The sequence below is a fragment of the Elephantulus edwardii genome, unplaced genomic scaffold (assembly GCF_000299155.1).
Source record: "Elephantulus edwardii isolate Elephantulus edwardi_28Jun2011 unplaced genomic scaffold, EleEdw1.0 scaffold00042, whole genome shotgun sequence".
Classification (NCBI taxonomy): domain Eukaryota; kingdom Metazoa; phylum Chordata; class Mammalia; order Macroscelidea; family Macroscelididae; genus Elephantulus; species Elephantulus edwardii.
In genome coordinates this window covers 9,612,587-9,622,929 of record NW_006399792.1, presented here as the reverse complement: position 1 = coordinate 9,622,929, position 10,343 = coordinate 9,612,587, and the positions used below count along the sequence as shown (strand labels likewise).

Sequence of the window (10,343 nt, the reverse complement as noted above, 5' to 3'; positions counted from 1 at the left end):
GCTTTGTTCACGATAGCAGAGCTGGAAACAACCCAAATGCCCATCGACAAACAAATGGATAGAGAAGCTGTGGTATATTCACACAATGGAATATTATGCAGCAATGAAAAACAAGAACTCATGCAATATTATACAAAATGGGTGACCATGGAGGACATTATGCTGAGTGAAATATCTCAGTCACTAAAGGACAAATATTGCACAGGGCCACTGTTATAAAATGAGACTAACATTGGGGTTGAGGAAATACAGAAAAGGAGGGAAGGAATGATGTATATTGCATTGAAACAGGTGAGGGAGAGAACTGTTTAAAAGGGATATATGATTGATTGGGTATTATTGTCATGATGAGTCCAGAATGAAGGCTACACAGTGGAGTGTACTTGGGAGGGATAGCATAACAATGAAAGACTTTTCAAGGACAGAGGGAATTGGGGGGGGGAAGGGAGTGGCCAGGGAGAAGTGCAACAATGAATGATTGGAAACCCTAAGTCTCTGTAAACTTTCATTAAAAATAATTTTGAAAAAGAGCTGAACAGAGAGATTCCATGTGAACCAGCTATACAACTGCTAGGAATACACTCCAAGGAAAACCGAACTGAGAAACGGAGATGTGTACACCAAAGTTCATAGCGGCATTATTCACAATAGCAAGAACATGGAAACAGGTGAAGCATCCATCAACAAATGATTGAAAAACTATGGTACATTCCCATAATGGAATGCTATGTAACACTCAGGAGCAATTATTTTGAAAAATACTGTATCACTTGGGAGAGGCTAGTGAGATTTATGCTAAGTGAACTAATTCAGGTGCATAAGAACAAACATAAGTCCATTATTGTACAAACATGAGGATAACCAGTGAGAGATGAATGGATATGCAAATGATTTTTAGCTGCTGTTCATGAAAAGTAATGAGTACTTAGAACTGTGTCACAAGGAAAACCTCTCTAAAAATGTGCATTTCTGTACAAGAGCTACGTAACATCATTCTTTGGGGGCCCTCTGCTGAAAAAGTAAGCCCATGTCTCAAATAATGCCTTTTTTATTTTTATCCTCTAGTATTATAGATGTCAGACAGTATCATACCTCTGTGAATGTAAAATATCATGTACCTGCTTTATGATATGTAATAGTGACTGCTATATCAGAGCTGGTTTTAAAAATTACGTTATTCTAGAATATTTACTTTCTAGAGGATGACTGAGAAGTTAAAAAAAATGGTGCCAGGAACCACAACAGTAACAGGACTTTGCTGTTTCCTGAAGTTTTTGTTTTGTACCTTTCCTTTTTTCTTTTTTTTTTTTTTAATGGTGTGTGTTCAGTGTCTCTTTTTTTTTTTTTTGTCCCAGTGACTGCAGAACCTGGAAAAGGTGTTGCTGCTATTCCTGCATAACACACTGCACTTGGTTTTTTTATATATAAACATACTGGAATTTTTGGAAACCTTATCTGCACCCAAGTTACACTGTGTTGTCTTGGCATTGTACAGAAATTAGCAGCCATATTGGTCTAGAAATGTTAAAATTATTTTTTCCATTTGTATAAAATATGTAAGGTTTTTATAAAATATTCAGTTTTTTGAAAAAGACCTAAAGGGCATCATTTTTTCCAAAAACTGAATTCATTAGGTGGGAAGAGACAGGGGGAAAGGATGAATGGAAATAAAGAACTCATGAAGAAATGGAACAATTGGTGTCATAGTGAGATTATATTCAGTGTCATGAAATTAAATATGTTAAATGGAAAATTCTTCACTCTAAATTTTCACCTAAATCAAAGTAAAAATTTCAAAAAAGGAAAAACTATCAAATTCTATGTTAAAGTCAGTATATGCTGTTTTTGTAACATTTTGCTAATTTATTAGTGTAATAACCAATTCTCTCAGGGGTGGAGGGGTGGATTCAACTGTGTTCCTCTGGTGGTCTAGTGGTAGGAAGTTGTACTGCATTCCCAAAGGCATGCTGATTGAATCCACCAGCTGCTCCACAGGAAAAGGATGGGCAATCTCCTGTGCAATTTACTGACTGAAAACCCACTGGAGGATCACCTATGGGTCGGTTCTGACTTGAAGGCAAACAACAATGATATAGAAATTATGTAATTGCCTTCCATGATCTGTTAAACCAAATAGTTGTATAATTTATTAAGGGCATTACCTCTTAATTCCATCACAGTTCTGACTCAACGGAAGGGCGATTTCCCTAAAGTATGACCTTAATATCTTTTATTTCACAAGAGATGAAAAGAAGAAAGTGAGACTTAAGGGGCAGCTCAGTTTCCGCAGAAAGGAAATGATAGAAATGTGTTTGTACACACGTTCTTTTTTATAGGAAACTCCTTGACACCAGACAAAGTCAAGACATTGAGAACTCCAAGAATACTGGATTAAGGATGCTAAAGGAAATAAGGATTGTCCTCCAGAACCGAAAAAAAAAAAGACCTTACCTTAAAGCTATCACCTTGAATTTGGATTTCTAGCTCCCTATAGAGTCGGTTGACTCTGAAATATTCTGGGAAGTAGTAATTGATAAAAAAGCAGTGGTAATAATAAAGTTTAAGGTTGCACTAAAGGCCTAGGCATAAAAAAGAAGGCCACAGTGTGGAATTGGTGGGATACCAAGTGACATGTTTCAACTAACAAGGGCAGCCCTGGAGGTGCTTACCAGTCTATGCAAGGAAATTTAGAAGACAGCTCCATGGCCCACCAACTGGAAGAGATCCATATTTGTTCTCATTCCCCCCAAAAAAATGTGATCCAACAGAATGTGGAAATTATAAATCGTTAATATCACATGCAAGCAAATATTGCTGAAGATCATACAAAAACATCTAGAAGAGAACACTGACAGAGAACTTCCAAGGTGGGACTAGAAGAGGCATGGGTACCAGGGATATTATTGCTAAGGTTAGGTGTATCTTGGCTGAAAGCAAAGTATACCAGAAGAATGTCTGTCTGTGTTTTCTTGACCATGCAAAAGCATTTCTGTTTATCATAACAAACTATGGCTAAGATTGAAAGTGGGAATCTCAAAAAAAAATTAAAGACAATTAAAAAAAGAAAATGGGAATCTCAGAACACTTAATTGTGCTCATACAAAAGCATACCTAGACCAAGAAGCTCTTGTCCAAACAAAGGAAAGGAACATTACACAGTTTAAAATTTCTAAGAAGAGTATGTATCAGGGCTGTATTGTTTTTCCATACAAGTCAGTCTGTATGCTGAGCCAGTCATTCAAATGAAGAACAATGTGGCATCAAAATCGGAGGAACTGACAACCAATGCAGGTGGTTCCTTGCTAAAAGTGGCATTATGCTTTATTTGTCTTTTTGTGACTGAGATATTTCACTCAGCATAATGTCCTCTAGGGTCATAGAGAAGCTGTGGTTCACACAATGGAATACTATGTGAAATTGAAAAACAAAGAACTCAGAAATACTACACAAAATTATGACCCTTGAAATACATATTTTTGAAAGTAGATTTAGAAAGGAAACAAGCAAGCATAGATAAGGGAAGATAAATACCAGGTCATATGAAAATTAAAATCTGAGAGAAACAGAAGCTAAAAAGAGACCAAGAAGAGTTCCTGCAGAGCCCACAGATAAAGATAACCTTTCTCTCAAGGAGATGCTCTGAATTAAAACTTTCATAGCCCTCTAATTCTAGAAAATCATTTTCTACTTGTAAAAACATTCACTTTAGATAATTATGTTATAGAAGCATTAGATATCTAAGCCAACATTCAGGAATCTTGGAAGACTTGGGAGGAAAAAACAGTACTCACTACATAATCTTATCACTCATTAAAAATCCGATTCCATTTGAAAAACAAATTAAAGACAAATTACTCAGAAAATGTTCTTCCAAATATAATCAGCCTGCACATACTGATGTATTTCATGCCATTGTTTGGATTTGTTTTTTAAATACATTTGATACCAAATAAATTAGGGTATACCTTTGGATATCTTACTTTTCTTAACAGATATACTAAAAATAATTGTTGCACTGTTTATCCTTCACTATTGCACAGATAATTTCATTTTGAAAGGATTAATGAAAAACAGGTTCCTTTGAAGTGGAGGTTAAAAATGTCCCAAATGCCCAGCTTTTCCAAACTGCTACACCGCTCCTTCATCTCTAACGTTAGCTGTTGCACGTCCTCTCAGCCTCCTCCTTTCTGTCTGTGTCTTTTGTTAGGTGCATAGTTAACATTAGAGAAGTCTTCAATTTATTGTATAATTTTTATTAATGAAGTTATTTCCATTGCTAATTTTTAAACATGTTTACATGGTTTACAACTGAGAAGGGATTGCATCACGGTTGTATTCTTTCTCCATACCTATTCAATTTGTATGCTGAGCAAATTATCCAAGAAGCTGGACTCTAAGAAGAGGAATATAGCATCAGGATTGTATGGAGACTCATCAGTAACCTGTGTTATGCAGATGACACAACCTTGCTTGCTGAAAATGAGAACTCAAATCACTTGTTGCAGAAGATCAAGGAGCCTTCAATCTAGATTGCATCTAAATGTTCAGAAAACAAGATTCTTAACTTCTGGACCAATAGGCAGCATTATAATAGTTGGAGAGGATACTCAAACTGTCAACAACTTCATCTTGCTTGGATCTGCAATTAACACCATTAGTACCAGCAGTCAGGAAATAAGGAAACACATTGCACTGGGGAAATCTGCAGTTAGGGACCTCTCCAAATTATTGGGGAGTAATGATGTCAGTTTGAGGACTAAGGTGTGTCTGATTCAGGCCATAGTCTTTCCAGTTACTTGCTATGCATCTGAAAGCTGGACAATAAATAATGATGACAGAAAAATAATTTCCGCCTTTGAGCTGTGGTGTTGGGAGGAGAGCACTGAACATCAGAGAATGGCCAAGAGAACAAACAGATATGTCCTGGGGAAGGTGCAGATGGAGTGCTCTTTGGAGGCAAGAATGATGAGGTTTTGCCTCACATACTTTGGGCATGTTTTTAGAAGGGGCTGTTCCTTGGAGAAGGACATGATGCTGGAAGGTTGGAGGGTCTGCAAAGGAGAGGAAGACCCTTAACCAGGTGGATTGACATGGTGACTGCTGCAGTGGGCTCTTGTGTGGCAGGAAGTGTGAGGATCCCTATGAGTCATACTCAATTCGATGGCACCTAACAACAACAACAGTATTGTTTTGCAATTGGAGAAAAGATATCTTTCATGCTAATAATTTTTGTGAATACCTATATTTCTTTTTCTCTGATAATACACTACTATCTGATATCATAAATCCTTTTCCAGAATAAAATATTGTACTGTTAAGACTTTCAGTGATCTGAGCAGATCACTCTTCCAAACTTAAAAAAAAAAAAATTTCAGTTCTGTATAGAAAGTATGGAAATGACATTTCTCAGAAGCATAGAAGTCCCTGGTTTCTTCACTTCACACAGAAAGCCTGAGCCATCTTTGAAGAGTACACCCAGAAGAAATACTGGGTAAGTGATCCTATATATCTACTTTCTTCCCCCCACAGCCCCATTGTGCTGTCATGTTCATTAGTGATGAGATGCTTTCAGACATTCTTATCTAAATTATTTACATGTTGAAAAAATTCAATTTTATGTTCTTAACATATCCCACATCCTAGTTTAAAATTCTAGATGGACATATCTCCTCACTTCCCTACCCACTTCTCCTCATTCCAGATATTATTCCTGCCAACTGAGTGCTAATTTTTAAATATATATGTCTCATCTATAGCCAAACAAAAATCATTAGATAAATTAATTTCTATTAGATATATCTATAATACTCTTCAATTTTTTTCTTTTAACTTTCTAATTGAAACAGTAATACCTATTTAAAATAAAAAAATGTTTTGCAGTGAAGTAATGTATAAGCACTATAAAAAATAATCAAGTATTTTTTCCGTTCTCCCATTTTTCCAGTATAGAATGTTTTATATCACTGAGATATTTGAATATATTTCTTTAAACAACTTATGGCTAAGGTGATATCGGATATGCAATTTTCATCTTGCTTTTAAAATGTAGCTAAGTGGCCAAAGCCTAACAAGTATTTGCCAATCTGATTTATACAATTATGTAAACATTTACAAGGTTTTGTATTGAATTACAACATACACACAGAAAAGTACACAAATCATATCTGTATATCAAAACCAGTTGTGCATTTGTGTTCCTTACATATTTCACTGGCTGATTTCTCAGAACTCAATCTGCTGACCATTTTTCTGCAGTGTCTCTGGCTGGACTCAAACCTCTAACCTTTTGGTTAGTCTCTGAGCACATTAACCATTTGTACCAACCACCAAGACATAGAGACCTACGTTGACCTAGGGTACAGAAAGTTATGCTACCAAGCCGAAGGTGGGAATTCTAGTCTGCGGCCCTCAGGCCTGGTTCAATTTTTCTCCCTGTCATTCTTCTAGGTGGTATAGAACTGGTCTGTGCATTGCTGTACAGAGGTAACTCGTGATTGCTGTAATGCTGAACACTGTGACACTAGTGCCAAACGTGGTAATGGTTACCCATGGTGGATAGTGTTGGTTGGAGCTTCCCAACTAAAACAAGCCTGGAAGCAGGAGCGGCATCCACTTCCAAAATGGCTTGCCTCCGGAAACTCTTATGTACGAACAGCCCTCAGGCCTTTCTTTCATAGGGTCTCTATGAGTTGTCTGCAACTCGACGGCACCTAACAACAACAACAAACCAGCCACGGACCAGGTCATGCAAGCAGTTGTTTGTACTGTCAGGATCTCTTAAGTATAAACCCAGAAAACTAAACCCATAGTTTCTGGGCTCTCAGCAGCTCCACATCAGACTCCATCCTGCACCTACTGGCCTCAGCAAAAGCAGAAGCCTGAGCAGGCAGCCTTGGCCCGCGCTCCTCCCTCATCATTTATTTCTCATTTCTTTTTCTTTCCAGTCTTTTCTCTTTTTTCCTTTTTTCTCTTTCCCCCTCTTCCTTTCCATCCTCTTTTCATTTCCCCCTTGCTACTGTGTTTCTCCTTTCCTTTCATAAACACCCCAACTTTGTTTGTTTTCTTTTTCGGTCCCACCAGGTGACAGATAACAATAGATCCACCCATGAAATTTCTGCAGTTCTGTGCACTGGGCAGAAGCTAACAATTGCTCCTAACCCACCCAGTCGATGACAGGCTGTTACAAACACCAGTGTAGCCCAGCCTTCCCGCAGCTGTGCTGCACGGACAGCAAACAGAACTGCGCACATACCAGTTATCAGTAAGAATCTACATGCTGCTGGCCTAGCAAACAGAGGGACCCATGTTGTCATTACATGCCAAGAGTCAGAACCGGCTCATAACTGACCCTCTCGTGAGTTTTCAAAAGGTGTGATTGCATGGAGGAGATTTCCCGTCTTCTATCAGCTGGCTGATGGATTCACTGCATAACTTCAGACTGGAGGCTCATCTCCTTACCACCAGACCCCCAGTTGTTAAGTGCCTTCAAGTAGTAGACGACTCAGAGACCCTGTGAACGAAATACCTGAACGCTTTCATCGTTTCTCCACATTCATAGAGTTTCCGGAAGCAAGATATTTCAGAAGTGGATGCCACTCCTGCTTCCAAGTCTGTTTTAATCGGGGAGCTCCAGCAAACACTGTCCACCATGGGTAACCATTATCGCATTTGACACATCAGTGTCACAGTGTATAGCATCACAGCAACCATGAGTTACCTCTGTACAGCAAATCAGACCAGTGCTATGCCACTTAGAAGAAAGTTTGATCAAAAACCAATTAAAACAGGCTGAGGGCCACAGGCTAAAATCTTGATAAGATGCTTGGTAGCATAACTTTCTATCCACTAGACCAACAGAGCTCTCTCTCTGTGGCTCACAGCAATTCTATGAACAACAGATTTAACCCTTGCCCTATCCTACACCATCCCCACAATCCGAGACACGCTCGAACCCATTGCTACCCTCACCATATCAATCCATTGTGTTGAGGATTTTCATTTCTTCTTTAACCTTCTACTTCTCTCAGAAATAAATGAAGCAGAAAAACAATAGGAACAGCAAGACTAACAATGCTTAGTTCTTTGAAAGGATTAATGAGACAAACAAACCACTGGTAAATCTAACAATGAAAAGATGAAAACAACAAGGGTAAAAAAAAATAGAATGGCCTAGTGGTAAGAAGTTGCACTGCAAGCCCAAAGGCATGTTGGTTCAAATCTGCCAGCTGAGAGAAAGATGGGGAAATCTCCCCCTGTGGCATTTACTGGTGCTGAAAATCCTGGAGGTTTATGAGTCAGTTCCAGCTTGACAGCACACAACAATGAAAATCTGGAGGACAAGAAACTTTTTTAAACTCATTGCCCTACCTACCTAAAGTTTCAATGAATGAAGCAGAAAACTTAATCCATCACAAAAGAATAATTAAACAGGTAAGTAAAAACCTCTAAGTAAATAAATCTTGGCTAAAACGACTTCACAGGTGAATTCCATCATACATTCAGTGAAGCATTCTACTCAAACTATTCTAGAATATAGAAAAAGCTGAACTATCCCAAATTCATTCTGTGCAGCAAGCTTAACCCTCCTATCAAACCCAGGGAAAGACTACTAAAAACAACAATACTATAGACTAATATCCCTCACAAACATAAATGCAAAAGCCCTCAACAAAGTTCTAGGCAGTAGAATCTAGTATCAATTTAAAAAAATTACACAAAATGGTCAAATGAGATTCATAGTGTGCAGGTGTAGTTTAACATTAGAAAAACAATCACCCTAATCTACCACATTAATAAAGGAAAAGAACGGCTTAATCATCAATTGATGCAGAAAAGGCATCTGAAGAAATCCAATATTGTAAATAAAACTCAAAGCATAATAGGACTAGAATGGAGGCTTTAAGGCCAGTCAGGATGGCCACTCCCTCCGTGAGAGCTGTGCAGGGAGCTACAGGTGCTCCTGGGCTAACTCAAGGTGAAGTGGGGCCACTATGGCCTTGAGTATCAGGATCCCTGGACTGACAAGAAGTATGACCGCAAGCCCGTAGCAGCACTGAGTGAACAGGAAAAGTGTGAAAGGGAACTCAGGAAGACTAAGGTCATGAAAGCTGCCCCAGCAACCAAACCCAGCTCCATGTCTGACAACCCACTGGTCAGCAAGTTTACCAACATGATGATGAAAGGAGGAAGCAAGGTGCTGGCCAGAATATTTATGGTGCAGACCCTGGAAACTCAAAAGGTAGCTGTTTGAGAAATACTAAGCTGCTTTCTGCAGAGGAACAGGCAACCATTGAATGCAACCTTTCTGCCATCTTCCTCCAGGCTCCGAAAACCCTGACCCTTTGATTGGGTTGGTGCCTGTCCTCAAGGGGGGCCACACCTACCAGGTCCCTGTGCCCCTGGCTAAGTGGCATCACCATTTCCTGGCAATGAGGTGGACAATTACTGTCAGGAGAAGCAGTACCTACAAATGCTGATACCAGAGAAGCTGTTACATGAGCTACTACAGGCTTTCCACAAATAAAGCTTCGTGATCAAGAGGAAATACGACATTTACAAGATGGACAAGGCCATCTGCACCCTGGCCCACTACTGCTGGTGGGAGAGAAAGGGTCCCGCTCCTGTGGCATGTTGAAAACTGTGGTTTAAGGATGTAGTTCTTTTAAGCACCGACTCACAAGGATAGCGGAGCATGCTTGTTGCTCATTAATAATTTCTTTGGGAGAGAGAACTTACCCCTTTTAGCTCATCTCCTTGCAAAGGGGAAACATGTTAACTTGGAAATTTCCCCCAAGAGACTGAATACAGCGCTTATTCACTAAACTTGGAAAGGGGTCCTTCTGCTGATATGAAAGGGAGCAATTTTAACATTAGAATAAGTTTATTAGAAAACTCTCACCCTCAACTGGTGTAGCATGTGGTGCATTCCAGCCATTCATTGAAACCAACTGGAGAGAACAGGCTTGTTTTCAGTGATCCTTATATAAAATACACAAAACCGGGGGAGAAGTAGGAGGAGTTCCTTCACATAAGAGCATGTATTAGAAAAAACAAATGAGAATTAATCTCCCTGGAGAGACTGAAATATTTCCTTTGTGAAAATGAGCCCCACAAGGATGTCATTTACCACCATTCTTATTAAATAGTGTATTGGAAGTCCTAGCCAAAGCAACAAGAGAAGAAATGAAAATAAAATCCATCCAGAAAAGTAAATAAGAAGCAAAAACAAAGTTACTCATTGCCATCGAGTCAGAACCAACTTCTGGTTGACATTTCATTGGATTCCTAAGACTATAAATTGCGTGTAATGAGAGTGCCCATCTTTCTCCCACATGGAGCTGCTG

At 38.9% G+C, this 10,343-nt stretch overlaps 1 pseudogene; it reads left to right on the top strand.

Moving 5' to 3' along the window:
- Positions 1 to 8,913: 8,913 nt before the first annotated feature.
- Positions 8,914 to 9,634, top strand: LOC102847163 (annotated as a pseudogene).
- The last annotated feature ends 709 nt before the right edge of the window (positions 9,635 to 10,343 follow it).